This window comes from Somniosus microcephalus, unplaced genomic scaffold, assembly GCF_052327205.1.
Source record: "Somniosus microcephalus isolate GS21.2 unplaced genomic scaffold, FLI_Smic_1.0 scaffold90, whole genome shotgun sequence".
In the NCBI taxonomy this organism is placed as follows: domain Eukaryota; kingdom Metazoa; phylum Chordata; class Chondrichthyes; order Squaliformes; family Somniosidae; genus Somniosus; species Somniosus microcephalus.
This window is the reverse complement of record NW_028225277.1, coordinates 247217-265383: the sequence shown is the minus strand read 5'-3', so window position 1 is coordinate 265383 and position 18167 is coordinate 247217. Positions and strand designations below refer to the sequence as shown.

Genomic DNA, 18167 nt, shown 5'->3' with positions numbered 1-18167 from the left:
ACACTCCTGACGTGTGCCTTGTAGGTGGTGGAAACCATTTGAAGAGTGAGGAAATGAGTCACTCGCTGCAGATTACCCAGAATCTGACCTGCTCTTGTAGCTAAAGTACTAATATCGCTGTTCCAGTTAAGTTTCTGGTTAATGGTGACCCCTGGAGAGTTGATGGTGGGCGATTCGACGATGGTAATGCCATCGAATATCAGAGATGTGTTTCGACATTTATTCTGTAGATGATCTTTCCTGTCGCTTGTGTGGCGTGAATGTTACTTGTCACTTAGCAACTGAAGCCTGATTACTGCGAAGGTTTTACTGCATGCTGGCACGGACAGCTTCATTATCTGAGGAGTACCGAATGGAACTGAACATCCACCCTTCTGACCTTATGATGGAGGGAAAGTAATTCATGAAACAGCTGGAGATGGTTCATCCTAGAACACTGCCCTGAGGTACACCTGCAGCGATGAACTGGGGCTGAGGTAATTGGCCTCCAACAACCACTAACATCTTCCTTTGTGCTGGGTCCGACACCAGCCAATTACTTCCCACTGAATTCAATTTTACTCGGGCTCCTTTATGCCACACACGGTCAAATGCTGCATTGATATCAAGGCCAGTCACACTCACCATATCTCTGGAATTCAGCTCTTTTGTCCTAGGTTCTACCAAGAATGTAATGAGGCCTGAAGCTGCGTGGTCCTGACGGAACCCAATGTGAGCATAAAATTTTGTGAATAACTGTTGCTTAATAGCACTTTCAAAGGCACCTTCCATCACTTATAAGAAGACTTGAAAGACTTGCATTTATAAAGCACCATTCACGACCACCGGATATCTCAAGGCGCTTTAAAGCCAATGAAGTACTTTTGCAGTGTAATCAGTGTTGCGCACAGCAAGATCCCACAAAGAGCAGTGTGATCATGACCAGATAATCTGTTTTGTTGTTGTTGATTGAGTGATACATTTTGGCCAGAACACCGGGGATAACTCCCCTGGTCTTCTGCGAAGTAGCACCATGGGATATTTTACATCCACCTCAAGGAGCAGATGGGGTCTTGGTTCTGCGTCTCATCCGAAAGACATTGTTGGTGAATGTGAGTGGACTGTCTTCTGTGATGCTGGGGATAACAGGAGGAGGCCGAGATGGACCATCCACTCGGCGCTTCTCGCTGAATTGGTGGCAAACGCTTCAGCCTTGTCGTATTCACTGAGGTGCTGGACTCCGCCCATCATTGAGGCTGGGGCTGTTCATGGAGCTTCCACCTCCTGTTCGTTGTAAAATTGTCCACAACCATTGATGACTGAATGTGACAGGACTGCAGAGCTTTGATGTGTTAAATTGATTGTGGGATCGCTCAGGTCTGTCTATGGCATGCAGCTTCCGCTGTTCAGCATTCATGTAGTCCTGTGTTGTAGGTTCACCAGGTTGGCACCTCATTTTTATGTATACATTGTGCTGGTCCTTGCATGCTCTTCTACGCTGCTAATTGAACCAGCGTTGGTCACCTCGCTTGATTGTAATGGTAGAGTGAGGAATATGCCGGCCATGAGGTTACGGATTGCAGTTGAATACAATTCTGCTGCTGCTAACGGCGCACAACACCTCATGGACGCCCAGTTTTGAAACGCTATATTCTGAACCTATCCCAATTAGCACGGTGTTAGTGCCACACAACACGATGGAGGGTTTTATTAGTGTCATAACTGGACTTTTTCTCCACCAGGAATGTGCAGTGGTCACACCTAACAATGCTGTACTGCTCAGATGCATCTGTGAGAGGTGGATTGGTGAGGACATGGTGAACTCGTTTTTCTCCCCTGTTGTTTGATAATTCAGCAGCTGCCGCAGGCCCATTCCTGGAGCTACGTCCTACCGGACACGGCCAGCTCTGTCAGTAGTTGTACTACCGAGCCACTGTAAGCTAGGGGAGTATTTTAATAGAGGAACTAGGAACGTCTAACTTGCTAATACTTTATTAAGTTAATATATTAAACTCGATAAATTAATTAGTTTTAAAAACTAAAAATGAATCAAATAAATTATTTACCTAAATCATTTAAATAATTAAATATATAGAACAATGTTAGATGGAGACGGCAGTGTGGAAGGTGTGTCGCCTCTGCTACATGTGAGAGTTTCTGCAGAGCAGCTTGATTCGAGACAACCATATCTACAGTGCGTGTCTGCATCTCGAGGAACTTCAACTCAAGTTGTTAAGCTGGTCTCCGTGGTACAGGCATTGCGATGCATAAGAAAGGTAAGGAATTACCTATACATTTTGACCCAGGAGGCCGTCACACTGCTTAGGTCAGGTACTGGTTAAGATTGGATTAGTGGTCAGAGACGGGATGATGTGAAAGCGAGTCAGGCAGGTACAAGGGCCTCAGTTGCAGACGTCGAGGAGCCTCGGCATTTTCCTTTGTCCAACAGGTACGAGATACTTGCTCCTGGAGTGGCTGAGAACGAAGACTTTAGGGAGAAGGGTCAAATTGACCACGTTACACTCGTACAAGAGGCCATTCAAGATGGGTGGCGAGGAAAGGAATATGGTAGTGGTGGGGTATAGTATAGTCATGTGCATAGATGATGTTCGCTACAGCTCCGACTGGGAGTCTGGAAGGCCGTGAAGCTTGCCTGGTGCCAGTGTTAAGGACATATCTTTGCGGCTGGAGAATACTTGGAGCATGAACGGGAGGACCCAGTTATCGTAGGAACAATCGAGATAGGAAGAATTAGGAATGTCTTCTGCTGAGGGAGTTCGGTGACACATTATAAAACCAGGACCTCAAAGGTAAAAATCTCTGGATTAGCTGAGTACTGCCCGGTGTCCTGGCCAATGTGCATTCCTCAAGCAACATCACTGAAATAGATTGTCTGATCAGGATCACATTGCTGTTTGAAAAACCTTGCTTTGTGCAATTTGGCTGCAAAGCATTTTTGATCCTTCCACGATCGTGAAAGGGGTTATATGAAAGTAAGAATTCTTTATATTTCTTATTTGAGCTCCTCCCAACCTTCTCTGCTCCAATGGCGATCTCAAATACAGTTGATCAACTCTCTGCTGATAATCATAGAATTCCAAACTCTGCCCCATCCGGGTGACTAAACCCGGTACGATCCTGATGGTTTCAACCTCCTTGCTTTCATAGCACCTCAAACATCCCCCAATCTCGCGGTTTCAGAACTGCTGATAATTCTCTTGGTCCGATGTGTGTAATTGTGCCGGGGCAGCAGGTTATTGAAATCAGCCCCGTATCAGTGTCGACAGTTAATCGGTGCATCTGATGGTATCTCACTCCCTGCGGGTGATGGAGCAGATGGCAGATCGATTACCTTGCTCTGCTGTCGTGGTGTGAATCTCGCTTTCGGGCGGGAATTTGTGAGAGGTCCGGCTTTCAAATGCCGAAAAGCCTAGATATTTTATTGTCGTATTTTGATTCTGAATTTACGTGAAAATTCCACAGAGTATTTGATGAAATTTGCCATTACCGAATCATGTTGCATGAGATGATGGTGCCTTGAAAGCAGGTACTGTGAGTGGGCCCAGTATTGATAAAGCCCTGCAAGGCTACTATTTAATCTATAACCTCAATCCGATCAGGTAATGCATTCCAAATCCTAAATACTCGTTGCGTAAAATAATTCCTCATGTCGCCTCTGGCTCTTTTCAAAATCAACTTAAATCAGTGCTCTCTGGTTACTGAACCGTCAGCCCTTGGAATCCGTTTCTCTGTATTTACTTTGTCTACACCCTGTCATATACCCCCATGTCCATGTCGTTAATGTATTGCAAAATCGGCAGTGGCCCGGGTTCTGAACCAAAGCGAACTCCACTGTATACATCTGCCCATTCCGATATAACAGCCATTCACCACAACTACAGAAAATGCTGGAAAAACTCAGCAGGTCAGGCAACATCCGTGGAGAGAACTTGATTTGGCTCGTGATCAGTGCGGCTCAGTGAGACTTCGGCCCGTCTCTCCCTTCACAACCCATCAGTGTGGAGAAAAGAACAGGGAATTTTACACATGTGTTGTGCTCTGTAACTTTATTTGAACATTTCATTGCATTTCACGCTGTGTCCAACACGGTGAGGTCCCCCGTGCTGTGTCAGCTTTGTATCTTTGTCAACACTGCAGCTTTACATTAACACAACCTGAGCTCCGAGATCTGGTCGGGTCACATTGCCCGAAGTGAGGAATGAGCGAGAGGGGCAATTCCACCCGGGGATAGAAAATCCTCCAAAAGAACGACAGAATACTGCGTTTGATGTGAAGCCGAAATAGCTCAGTTGGAGATGAGCGTTAGACTGAAGATCTAAAGGTCCCTGGTTCGATCCCGGGTTTCGGCAGGTTTTAGTTACTTTCTGTCTCCTTCACTACAAGAGGAGCGAATTAGGAGAAATTTTACGCTCCTGATGCCGCGTTTCCCAAACGAATGGGAATGAAACCCCATCGGACATGCTGGATCCGGCTCCAACCATCCGCCACACATTCGACTGCAGTCGGGGTCCCGCCGTCTGCTTTTATACCGGGACAGTGTTTGTGGGAGGGGCTGTTGTGCGATAATATATTTTAGAATGACGTTTGTTAGACCATAGAGCTGTCTTTCTGTTACTTTGGATTTACACTCTGCCCAGTTGTATATGCGAACAGTTAACAATGTTTAAGCGATGTGGTGTGTTCAATGTTTGTGCAGTAACTCGGTCACCCAGTGTGAGCCTGAAAGACAATCTCCTAGCCTGGGTTCGAGCTTGGCCAACGGAAGCGTTGTGGCCAGTTAATTCAGTTGGTGATAGCGTGGTGCTAACTAACGCCAAGGTCGCGCGTTCGATCCCCGGGGCCATCAGGATGTTTTCATAATTTTACGCTTTTCCCGCACATTTCCAATACAAACTTTATAAGGAAGCCAATGCACACACATTCTCACGGGGGATATATTTGGATTAACATCCTTTGCCACCGGGGCTGAGAGACACATCTTTCTGTTCATTTGTCTTTCTGCGTTTGCTGTTGAAAGTTGAACAGGGAGCCTGTTGCCGATAAGGGTCACAGGCAGGTAAGAGACAGACAGAGCGGCTCTGACCGCGCGAGATGGGCAAAAGGCTTCAGTTTAGGACAAATGCATCAATGAATTGTTCGCCCAGCACCGAGAGAGACAACATCCAGAGAAAAACACAGGAGGAAATCGATTTCAAGTGGATGCCTACCCGCTCTTGGTGCCGTGCTTTCGCGAACACGTCTGTTGTGTTCTCATGTAAAAAATATAATTTTGTCCGTACAGTTTGCATGGCGTGAAAGGATCTGAATTGCAAAGTGATGCGCTATCAATTACTCATAAAAGACTGAGAGTTAAGAGAGTAACTAAAGGCTTTTATTAGCAAAGAACAGAGCATGCCTCTCGTGGTTGACTGGGTTCCAAGAAGGCAGGGGGCTGCAGGTCAATCACCTTTATACCTGGGCCTGTGTGGGTGGAGCCAGCCGAGACATGTTGAGGCATGCATAGGTACAACAGTGTGTAACAACAACAACAACAGTGGTTTACCACATTCACCCCTTGATTAAAATTGAGTCCGGCGGGGTGAAGGGTACTAAAGGTTCGTGTAAGTAAGTCTATCAGGTGGCGTTGTATGCCGTCCTGATCGTCATGGTGGCGGCGGTGATGGTGCAGCATCCAACGTTGAGTCTGGCGTCTCATTGAGTGGTTGGGTGGTCAATGACGGGTCCTGGGGCTGCGGCATGCCGTCTAGCGGGGTTGGGTTGTGGGTAGTGGTGGATGGCAATGGTAGTGTTTCAGGGGCACCCAAAGGTGCGAGATCTCGTGTGGGGGCCGTGTCCTCCCGCCCGTCTGGGTACGCTACGTAAGCGTACTGGGGGTAGGCGTGGGTAGTGGTGGGTGGCGAGGGGGGTGTTTCGGGAGCACCCGAAGGTGCGAGGTCTCGTATGGAGACTGTGTCCTCCCGCCCGTCCGGGTACACCACGTAAGCATACTGAGGGTTGGCATGGAGGAGGCTCACCCTCTCGACCAGGGGGTCCATCTTATGGGACCTCACGTGCTTCCGCAGTAGGACGGGTCCTGGAGAAGTCAGCCATGTCGGTAACGAGATCCCCGATGTGGACTTCCTGGGGAAGGAGAACATTCTCTCGTGAGGGGTAGCATTGGTGGCTGTACAGAGCAGTGACCGAATGGAATGGAGCGCCGCAGGGAGGACTTCCTGCCAGCGAAAGGTCGGAAGGCCCTTAGATTTCAAGTTTAAAAGGACTGCCTTCCAGTCTGTCGCATTCTCCCTTTCCACCTGGCCATTCCCCCGGGGGTTGTAGCTGGTGTTCCTGCTTGTAGCGATACCTCTCGAGAGCAGGTACTGCCGGAGTTCGTCGCTCATAAAGGATGAGCCCCTGTTGCTATGAATATAGCTAGGGAAACCGAACAAGGTGAAGAGGTCATTCAGACATTTAATGACCGTGGTACTGGTCATGTCTGAGCAAGGGATGGCAAACGGGAAACGGGAGTACTCATCAATTGTGTTGAGGAAGTACACATTGCGGTCGGAGGAGGGGAGGTGCCCTTTAAAATCGACGCTCAGCCGTTCAAAGGGGCGCGTGGCTTTGATCAGGCTTGCTCTGTCTGGCCTATAAAAATGCGGTTTGCACTCGGCACAGATTTGGCAGTTCCTGGTCATGGTCCTGACCTCCTCGATGGAATAGGGCAGGTTACAGGATTTGATGAAGTGAAAAAACCTGGTGACCCCCGGGTGGCAGAGGACATTGTGGAGGGTCTTCAGTCTATCGACCTGCGCGTTGGCGCATGTACCACGTGATAGGGCATCTGGGGGCTCATTGAGTTTCCCGGGCCGGTACAAGATATCATAATTGGAGGTGGAGAGTTCGATTCTCCACCTCAAGATCTTGTCGTTCTTGATTTAGCCCCTCTGCTTGTTATTAAACATAAAAGCTACTGAACGCTGGTCAGTGAGCAGGGTAAATCGTTTTCTGGCCAGGTAATGCCTCCAATGTCGCACAGCTTCCACAATGGCCTGGGCCTCCTTTTCGAAAGAGGAGTGTCGAATCTCGGGGCCCTGGAGGGTCCTTGAGAAAAAGGCCACGGGTCTCCCCGCCTGGTTAAGGGTTGCAGCTAGGGCAAAGTCGGATGCGTCGCTCTCCACTTGGAAAGGGATGGACTCATCCACTGCGTGCATTGTGGCCTTCGCAATATCTCCTTTTATGAGAGTGGAGGCTGCACAGGCCTCTGCTGTCAGGGGAAGGAGGTGGACTTGATGAGGGGTCTGGCTTTGTCTGCATATTTGGGCACCCACTGAGCATAGTACGAGAAAAACCCTAGGCATCTCTTCAGTGCTTTTTGGCAGTGGGGGAGGGGGAGCCCCATAAGGGGGTGCATCCTGTTGGGGTCGGGGCCGATGACTCCGTTCTCCACTACACAGCCAAGAATGGCAAGGCGCTTGGTACGAAACATACATTTGTCCTTGTTGTATGTTAGGTTCAGCCGCTGGGCCGTACGGAGGAATTTTTCTAGATTAACATCATGGTCCTGCTGGTCGTGGCCGCAGATGGTGACGTTGTCTAGATAGGGGAAAGTGGCCTGGAGCGCATTCTGGTCGACCATCCAGTCCATCTCCCGTTAGAAGACTGAAACTCCGTTGGTGACGCCGAAGGGAACTCTGAGGAAGTGGTAGAGACGACCGTCAGCTTCAAAAGCTGTGTACTGGCGGTCCTCAGCCCTGATGGGGAGCTGGTGGTATGCCGACTTCAGGTCAATCGTCGAGAACACCCGGTATTGTGCTATCTGATTGACGATGTCAGATATGCGGGGGAGTGGGTATGCATCTAGCTGGGTATAGCGATTGATCGTCTGGCTGTAGTCAATAACTAGGCTCTGTTTTTCGCCAGTCTTCACTACCACCACTTGTGCTCGCCATGGGCTGGTGCTACTTTCAATAATCCCTTCCTTCAGGAGTCTTGCTACCTCGGATTTAATGAAGCTCCTATCCCCGGCGCTGTAACGCCTGCTTTTGGTAGCGATGGGCTTACAGTCGCGGGTGAGGTTAGTGAACAAGAGGGGGGGGACTTTAAGGGTGGAGAGGCTGCAAATGGTGCACGGTGGGCGATTTAAAAGCTGCTGGCTGCAGACTGTGAGTGGGGGGAGGGGTCCATCGTGTGCTAATGTGACACTCTTAAGGTGGCACTGAAAATCCAACCCCAGTAGAACGGCAGCGCAACGATGGGGCAGGACCAGGAGTTTAAAATTTTTGTATTCTGCGCCCCTTACTGAAAGGGTCACTACACAGTAGCCACCGACGTCCACTGACTGGGCTTTGGAAGCCAAAGAGATCCGATGTCGCGTCGGCAGGACCGGGAGAGAGTAACTGCGCACCGTGTCGGGGTGGATAAAGCTTTCCGTGCTCCCGCTGTCAAAAAGGCAGGTAGTGGCGCGGCCGTTTACCGTAATGGCCATCATGGACCTGGACAGTTGATGAGGGAGAGATTGGTCCAGTGTCACGGAGGCCAGCGTATGGTCGAGCGAGTCGATGTGGTCGTCAGATGAGGCGGTGGTTGAGTCCGGGTCCCCCGTGGTTGAAGTTGGAGACGTCCGAGATGGTGGACAAAATGGCGGCGCCCATGGTCCCGATCCCCACGCAGCTGGGGGAGCCCAAGATGGCGGACAAGATGGCTGCCCCCACGGTTTGCACGCGGCGCTGCTGGCGTTAGCGGTTTTACCTTTGCAGGCACTGACATAGTGTCCTTTCTTCCCGCAGCCGGAGCAGGTAGCGTTTCTCGCTGGGCAGCGTGCTCTGGGGTGTTTTGTCTGGCCACAAAAATAAAATTTCTGTGCCTTGGACATCGCAGCAGCAGTTGAAGGTGGTGGTCCCATGACCCAAGGTTGTGGCGTCTACGTTGCGGAGCGGTTAGGGGAGAAGGCGTCCATATTCCTGTCAGCCGCGTCGAGCGAGAGCGCGAGGGACACTGCCTTTCTCAGGTCCATTTCTCCCTTTTCCAACAGTCTCTGCCGGGAGTAGTCGGACCTTAGACCCGCAACGAAAGCATCTCGGATCAGTCCCTCCTTGTGTGCTGTGGCTGATACTTCTTTGCAATCGCAGTCTCGGCCGAGTATCCGTAGTGCCCATAGGAAGGCCTCCACCGATTCCCCGGGCTGCTGTCTGCGGGATCTTAAGAGGTGCCGGGCATAGACCCTATTTACCGGGCGTGCGTATTGCCCTTTTAGCATACCGATAGCCGCCGCGTAGGACGTCGCGTCCTGGATTATTGTATAAACTTGGTAGCTCACCTTTGAGGCCAGGATTTCCAACTTGTTTTCGTCCAGGGTCACTGTTGAGGCTTGCAGGTAGGCCTCGAAGCAACGCAGCCAATGCGCGAATTTGGTAGCCGAACTCGCTTCTTGGGGGTCGAGGTCCAGGCATGTTGGTCTGAGGGCTCGCAGCAGCTCCTGCTGCTCAGCGTTTGGTGCAGCAGCCTGCTGTTCAGCGTTTGGTGCAGCAGCCTGCTGTTCAGCGTTTGTCGAGATTTTGTTTTTGCTAATAAAATTGATGCGCTATCAATGACTCATAAAAGACTGAGAGTTAAGAGAGTAACTAAAGGCTTTTATTAGCAAAGAACAGAGCATGCCTCTCGTGGTTGACTGGGTTCGAAGAAGGCAGGGGGCTGCAGGTCAATCACCTTTATACCTGGGCCTGTGTGGGTGGAGCCAGCCGAGACATGTTGAGGCATGCATAGGTACAACAGTGTGTAACAACAACAACAACAACAACAACAACAACAGTGGTTTACCACACAAAGGAGCAGGCAGGAAAAACTGCGTTGATGTGCTTGCTGGCAGGAGGCTGGCTGCAGCTTCCCTGGTGGTCTAGTGGTTAGGATTCGGTGCTTTCACCACCGCGACCCGGGTTCAATTCCCGGTCAGAGAACAGTGCATTTTGGGGCTGGTTGAATTGCCACCTTGTAACGCACCCTTACGAAGCAGTACTCTGCCCCTGATTCAACTTTCCGCACCGCTGCTCAACTTCACTCTTCATACAGCGATACAAAATACACATCCTTGATTTCTGTAAAATGTGTGCTGTTTCAAAGTCAGCAGGAATTGATTTTTGTCAAATTTAGACTGGCTGACTTTAAATGTTGCCAACATTTAACTGCAGCTCACAGTGTCAGGGCAGTCACGGTTTTAATCAGTCTTCCGTGTATCTTCTTGCCCACTGCACCTCCCTAACAAACTTAGCTTATCACAGGCACGGCTATCGATTAATTCATTGCCAGTGTGAAAAATGCAAATTTTGAAACTTATCAACGTGTGCAAGCCTGGAATCAGAGAGTCCGTGGCCCGTGATAACGTGAGCATTAAGATGTTCATTAGTCCTTCCTGTATTGCTCAGTAGCCCACTGTGTGAGGAACGAAGAACCACGGGCATTTTCACTTCTGTGTCGGGCTCAGCACCATACCTGCAGCTGAAGATTGAACTTGATTTGGCGCGTGATCAGTGCGGCTCATTGAGACTTCGGCCCATCTCTGCTTCACAACCCATCAGTGTGGAGAAAAGAACAGGGAATTTTACACATGTGTTGTGCTCTGTAACTTTATTTGCACATGTCATTGCATTTCACGCTGTGTCCAACACGGTGAGGCCCCCCGTGCTGTGTCAGCTTTGTATCTTTATCAACACTGCAGCTTTACATTAACACAACCTGAGCTCCGAGATCTGGTCGGGTCACATTGTCCGAAGTGAGGAATGAGTGAGAGGCTCAATTCCACCCGGGGATAGAAAATCCTCCAAAAGAACGACAGAATACTGCCTTTGATGTGAAGCCGAAATAGGTCAGTTGGGAGAGCGTTAGACTGAAGATCTTAAGATCCCGGGTTTCGGCAGGTTTTAGTTACTTTCTGTCTCCTTCACTGCAAGAGGAGCGAATGAGGAGAAATTTTACGCTCCTGATGCCACGTTTCCCAAACGAATGGGAGTGAAACCACATCGGACATGCTGGATCCGGCTCTAACCATCCGCTGCAGTTTCGAATCCAGTCGGGGTCCCGCCGTCTGCTTTTATACCGGAACAGTGTTTGTGGGAGGGGCTGTGGTGCGATAATAAATTTTAGAATGAGGTTTGATAGACCACAGAGCTGTCTTTCTGTTAGTTTCGATTTACACTCTGCCCAGTTGTATATACGAACAGTTAACAATGTTTAACCGATGTGGTGTGTTCAATGTTTGTGCAGTAACTCGGTCACCCAGTGTGAGCCTGAAATGCAATCTCCCAGCCTGGGTTTGAGCCTGGCGAACGGGAGCATTGTGGCCGGTTAGCTCAGTTGGTGAGAGCGCGGTGCTAATAATGCCAAGGTCGAGTGTTCGATCCCCGTGTGGGCCATTGGGATGTTTTCATAATTTTACGCTTTTCCCGCACATTTCCAATACAAACTTTTTAATGAAGCCAATGCACACAGACTCTCACGGGGGATATATTTGGATTAACATCCTTTGCCACCGGGGCTGAGAGACACATCTTTCTGTTCATTTGTCTTTCTGGGTTTGCTGTTGAACGTTGAACAGGCGGCCTGTTCCCGATAAGGGTAACAGGCAGGTAATAGACAGACAGAACAACTCTGACCCTGAGAGATGGGGAAAAGGCTTCAGTTCAGGACAAATGCATCAATGAAATGTTCGCCGGCACCGAGAGAGACAACATCCAGAGAAAACCACTGAAGGAAATCGATTTCAAGTGGATGCCTACCCGCACTTGGTGCCGTGCTTTCGCGAACACATCTGTTGTGTTCTCATGTAAAAAATATCATTTTGTCCGAAAAGTTTGCCTGGCGTGAAAGGATCTGAATTGCAAAGGAACAGGCAGGAAACACTGCGTTGCTGTACTTGCTGGCAGGAGACTTGCTGCATCTTTTACTGGTGGTTTACTGGTTAAGATTCAGGCACTTTCACCACCACAGCCCGGGTTAGTATTCCCGGTCAGGAAACAGTGCGTTTTGGGGCTGTTTGAAGTGCCACCACACAACGCTGAAATAGCTCAGTTGGGAGATTGATTAGATTTGAACATGCAGATTTTCGTATCTGGAGTTAGATGCGCTACCGTTGCGCCATGAGGTCCACAACATAACCATAGATGCTCATAGTTTGTATATATACACCTTCCACAAACACTGTTTCATTCCTCCTGCCTTCTCCTGATTCCTCAGTGTCATGCACAGAAGCGCATGATGCCCTCATTTGTTTAAAGTAACAAGCAGACACAAACACAGGTATTCATTCAAAATCTACCCACAGGTGGCCACAGACACAATAAACAGAGCCAGAGAGACAGACAGAATCGGGAATATCCGGGAAATAGACAAGAGATATTGACAAGGACGAAAGCGATTTTCGATCAGAAATTTGCCTGAACCCCTGTGGTTAATGAATGGGATTTTGCTGCTTGAGCTCCTTATACGCCTTGGGCTTCTGGAGAACCAGTTTCGTAGTTTGCAGAAACGCGGCTCAGACATGCTGTTGTGACCGGGCCGGAGCAACAAGGTTCCTGACTGCAATCAGCGACAAGGCAATGATGTTTCAACAAGCTCGGCTAGCTCAGTCGGTAGAGCATGAGACTCTTAATCTCAGGGTCGTGGGTTCGAGCCCCACGTTGGGCGGTAGTTATTTTGTTAAACTTTTATGTTGCTGTCAAAGCGTCATTAATTAAGCGATATCCTTGTTTTGCAGAATGAAAGAAATGTGAACTGAGAAAATACTGCAGATGCTGGAAATATGAATTGAAACAGAAAATGCTGGAGATACTCAGCAGGTCAGGCAGTATCTGCGAAGAGAGAAACAGAGGTAACGTTTCAGTTCGATAACCTTTCGTCAGAACTGGAAAAAAAAGGTCATGGAACAGATTTTTAAGCAGTGCAGGGGATTCAATGAGATCATGGCTGATCTCCTGCCTCAATTCCACTCACCGGCCCTATCGCCATATCCCTTGATGCCCTTACCAGTCAGAAATCACCCACTTCTGTTTTGAATAAACCCAATAACTGAGCCTCCACAGCACTCTGGGGAAGAGAATTCCAAAGATTCACCACTCTCTGTGTGAAGAAATGTCTTCTCTCAGTCCTGAATGGTCTAACCTTTATCCTGAGGCTGTGTCCGCTGGTTCTAGACTCCCCAGCCAAGGGAATCATTCTCCCAGCATCCAACCGATCAAACCCTGTAATAATTTTGCATGCTTCATGAGATCCCCTCTCATTCTTCCGAATTCAAGAGATTACAGGCCTAGTTTACACAATCTCTTAACACAACCACTTCCCCGAGGTGTGGCTAGTTCTGGAGCACACGCTTTTAGTGCTGCAGACGGAGTGTTGTCGGAGCTCATTGCATTTGCTGTAACTAATCAGCTCAGCTGTTTCTTAATATCGCTTGGAATTAATCGAATTGAATGAAGTCTGGCTTCTCTCAGGATGGTTACAGACACTTCAGCTTTGTCTTTTGTATTCATCCATCTTTTCTGTTTATTTACTCTATCTAATCGTTTTCTTGATTTTAAAACCCTCTGTCAAATTTCCTCTTAGCCGTCTATGCTCTAAGGAGAACAGCTCCAACTTCTCTGGTCTATCCGTGTAACGGCAATCGTTCATCACTGGAACCAATGAAGTACAAATCCATCAATGAACTGTTCGCCCAGCACCGAGAGAGACAACATCCAGAGAAAAACACAGGAGGAAATCGATTTCAAGTGGATGCCTACCCGCACTTGGTGCCGTGCTTTCGCGAACACGTCTGTTGTGTTCTCATGTAAAAAATACAATTCTGTCCGAACAGTTTGCCTGGTGCGAAAGGATCTGAATTGCAAAGGAGCAGGCATGAAAAGCTGCGTTGATGTGCTTGCTGCCAGGAGGCTGGCTGCAGCTTCCCTGGTGGTCTAGTGGTTAGGATTTAGTGTCTATCACCACCGCGGCCCGGGTTCGATTCCCGCTCAAAAAACAGTGTGTTTTGGGGCTGTTTGAATTGCCACCATGCAACGCACCCTTACGGAGCAATGCTCTGCTCCTGATTCAGCTTTCCACACCGCTGCTCAACATCACTCTTCATACAGCGATACAAAATACACATCCTTGATTTCTGTAAAATGCGTGCTGCTGCAAAGTCAGTAGGAATTGATTTCTGTCAAATTTAGACTGGCTGACTTTAAATGTTGCCAACATTTAACTGCAGCTCACAGTGTCAGGGCAGTCACGGTTTTTATCAGTCTTCCGTGTATCTTCTTGCCCACTGCACCTCCCTAACAAACTTAGCTTATCATAGGCACGGCTATCGATTAATTCATTGCCAGTGTGAAAAGTGCAAATTTTGAAACTTGTCAACGTGTGCAAGCCTGGAATCAGAGAGTCCGTGGCCCGTGATAACTTGAGCATTAAGTTGTTCATTAGCCCTTCCTGTATTGCTCAGTAGCCCACTGTGTGAGGAATTAAGAACCACGGGCATTTTCACTTCTGTGTCGGGCTCAGCACCATACCTGCACCTGAAGATTGAACTTGATTTGGCTCATGATCAGTGCGGCTCAGTGAGACTTCGGCCCATCTCTCCCTTCACAACCCATCAGTGTGGAGAAAAGAACAGGGAGTTTTACACATGTGTTGTGCTCTGTAACTTTATTGGAACATGTCATTGCATTTCACGCTGTGTGCAAAATGGTGAGGTCGCCCGTGCTGTGTCAGCTTTGTATCTTTATCAACACTGCAGCTTTACATTAACACAACCTGAGCTCCGAGATCTGGTCGGGTCACATTGCCCGAAGTGAGGAATGAGCGAGAGGGGCAATTCCACCCGGGGATAGAAAATGCTCCAAAAGAACGACTGAATACTGCATTTGATGTGAAGCCGAAATTGCTCAGTTGGGAGAGCGTTAGGCTAAAAATCGAAAGATCCCGGGTTTCGGCAGGTTTTAGTTACTTTCTGTCTCCTTCACTACAAAAGGAGCGAATGAGGAGAAATTTTACGCTCCTGATGCCGCGTTTCCCAAACGAATGGGAGTGAAACCACATTGGACATGCTGGATCCGGCTCCAACCGTCCGCTGCAGGTTCGAATCCAGTCGGGGTCCCACCGTCTGCTTTTATACCAGAACAGTATTTGTGGGAGGGGCTGTGGTGCGATAATAAATTTTAGAATGAGGTTTGTTAGACCATAGAGCTGTCTTTCTGTTAGTTTCGATTTACACTCTGCCCAGTTGTATATACGAACAGTTAACAATGTTTAACCGATGTGGTGTGTGCAATGATTGTGCAGTAACTCGGTCACCCAATGTGAGGCTGAAAGACAATCTCGCAGCTTGGGTTCGAACCTGGACAACGAGAGCATTGTTGCCGGTTAGCTCAGTTGGTGAAAGCCTAGTCCTAATAACGGCAAGGTCGCGAGTTCGATCCCCATACTAGCCATCAGTATGTGCTCATAACTTTACGCTTTTCCCGCACATTTCCAAAAATAAACTTTATAAGGAAGCCAATGCACACAGACTCACGGGGGATTTATTTGGATTAATATCCATTGCACCTTTGCCACCGGGGCTGAGAGACACATCTTTCTGTTTATTTGTCTTTCTGGGTTTGCTGTTGAACATTGAAGAGGCGGCCTGTTCCCGATAAGGGTAACAGGCAGGTAATAGACAGACAGAGCAGCTCTGACCCCGCGAGATGGGCAAAAGGCTTCAGTTCAGGACAAATGCATCAATGAAATGTTCGCTGGCACCGAGAGAGACAACATCCAGAGAGAACCACTGAAGGAAATCGATTTCAAGTGGATGCCTACCCGCACTTGGTGCCGTGCTTTCGCGAACACGTCTTTTGTGTTCTCATGTAAAAAATATCATTTTGTCCGAACAGTTTGCCTGGCGCGAACGGATCTGAAGTGCAAAGGAGCAGGCAGGAATCACTGCGTTGCTGTGCTTGCTGGCAGGAGACTTGCTGCAGCTTTTCTGGTGGTCTAGTGGTTAGGATTCAGGCACTTTCTCCGCCGGTGGCCCGGGTTCGATTCCCAGTCAGGAAATAGTGTGTTTTGGGGCTGTTTGAATTGCCACCATACAATGCTGAAATAGCTCAGTTGGGAGATCGAATTAGATTTGAACGTGCAGATTTTCAGATCTGGAGTCAGATGCGCTACCGTTGTGCCATGAGGTCCACAACATAACCACAGATGTTCGTAGTTTGTATATATACACGTTCCACAAACACTGTTTCATTCCTCCTGCCTTCTCCTGATTCCTCAGTGTCATGCACAGAAGCGCCTGCTGCCCTCATTTGTTTAAAGTAACAAGCAGACACAAACACAGGTAATTCATTCAAAATCTACCCGCCGGTGGCCACAGACACAACAGACAGAATCGGGAATCTCTGGGAAATTGACAAAAGATATTGACAAGGACTAAAGCGATTTGCGATCAGATATTTGCCTGAACCCCTGTGGTTAATGAAAGGGATTTTGCTGCTTGAGTTCCTTGTACGCTGTAAGATTCGAAATATTCAGCAAAAATCACGCAAGAAAACTGGATGAAATAAGACTGTTTATTGACCAAAGTAAGCTTGCACAGAAAAACCTTTGATAAAAGGGCATACAAAATGGCTGCCAGGCCCCGTGATCAGTTTCTTAACCATTTTATTTCTGTTGCTGCAAGCCAGACAGGCTTGTGGCTTGAAGACAGTAAGCCCGCGAAAGCCAGTATCTGGGAACTGATACTCAGAGAAACAACATACATATTCAATGGATCCTAAGTACAGGATGGGGCCCATCAAGATATGGGCGGACAATGCAAAAACAGTTATACCCATTTATTGTACAATGGAAAAACCGTTTAGCAGCCATCAAGGAAAATCTCCGGACCGATCAATATGCAAACCGAGCCGCGGTGACAATGAAAAAGGCATTAAAAGACATTATCGCCCAGGAAGGCCAGTTTAAGTTATCACCGGCTCTGTTACAAGACAAAGCACCCCTGCAGAGATTTCTGCCCGCCAAAATTAATACAAAGACAGGACTATGATTTGGCGGGAGATAAGACTGTCCCAAAAGAGTATAACTATGGATCGAAAGTCCATCAAAAACTACACTTGACTGGACAGCGGCTGCTTCTTCTTCTTGGACGACTTCGAACTTGACTTTTCTTCTAGGACTTCTCCTACAAGGAACGAACGAAGGACGGACAGTGCCAGGATCGGCGCCTCTTCCACTTCGGCAGATGCAGAATCAATGAAAACGTTTTCGTCTTTTTAAAGACGGACGTTATCGGTGAAAAGACAACGTGGTCGGTGTTCAACCAAACAAGGCTCGGCCACGACGAGAAGACGACAAGGGTGGCCTGGGTACTGAGGTCGGGAGATCATCGACGACCCAGGCCGACGGAGAAGAAACCCTCTGGAGGACCGGCGATCCAGGCCGGAAAGACTCTTCCATGTGCATGCACTTCTTCAGCAGCCTGCATCTAAGTCTGCTCCATGAACCCAAATATTGGATCTCAACCTTGACGAGCGCTCATCAAGGCTGTGTCTACCCCACCGCCTCGAGGGAGAGAAAATATCGACTGCGCCAGAAGCTTCCAAATCCACGTGACGACGGAAAGCTGTGCCAAACGGCTGCGAACCCCCCTTTTTTCGCGATTTCGAGTGGTGAGCATGATCCCAAGTTCCCCAGGTTGAAACTTAGTTTAGGTATAGGGGAGGGAGTTAAGGGTATTCGTAATGTGTTTCCCCTTTTTCGATGTGCCGTGTGTTCCCCATTTCCATAGAGTCAAATTCATAAATTTGTGTATGATTGGAGTAACTTTAATCTGTGCCTATGACATGTATTTTGTAATGCTTCAAGCTGTTTAAAAATAAAAGCATCCATTTCGTGCTATTCAACCTGGTCTATTGAGTTCTTTCTCTGCACTACTGTTCTCTGCATCTAAGTCCAAGGTCTTGAATCGTAGGGAGAGTGGGTCGAACCACTCAAGGGTAATTATTGCACGTAACCTGGCAGGAGACCAGAACGAGCAAGAGAAACCCCCTACAGAAATGGCGACCGCGGCAGGACCTTGGCAGTAGGAAAGTAGTGTGTTAGATCAAGGTCTGAATAAACGAGATGTGATGGATGAAAGAATAGCCGATTATGTTTTTGGAAAAGTTAACCTCACAAAG

At 48.4% G+C, this 18167-nt stretch overlaps 2 non-coding genes across 2 annotated transcripts; both read left to right on the top strand.

Annotated features, from left to right (window-relative positions):
- The first annotated feature begins 4274 nt into the window (after positions 1-4274).
- On the top strand, positions 4275-4349 carry trnaf-gaa (transfer RNA phenylalanine (anticodon GAA)). Its single transcript has one exon. It is a non-coding gene; the product is annotated as a tRNA-Phe (tRNA).
- Positions 4350-12584: 8235 nt separating this feature from the next.
- On the top strand, positions 12585-12657 carry trnak-cuu (transfer RNA lysine (anticodon CUU)). Its single transcript has one exon. It is a non-coding gene; the product is annotated as a tRNA-Lys (tRNA).
- The last annotated feature ends 5510 nt before the right edge of the window (positions 12658-18167 follow it).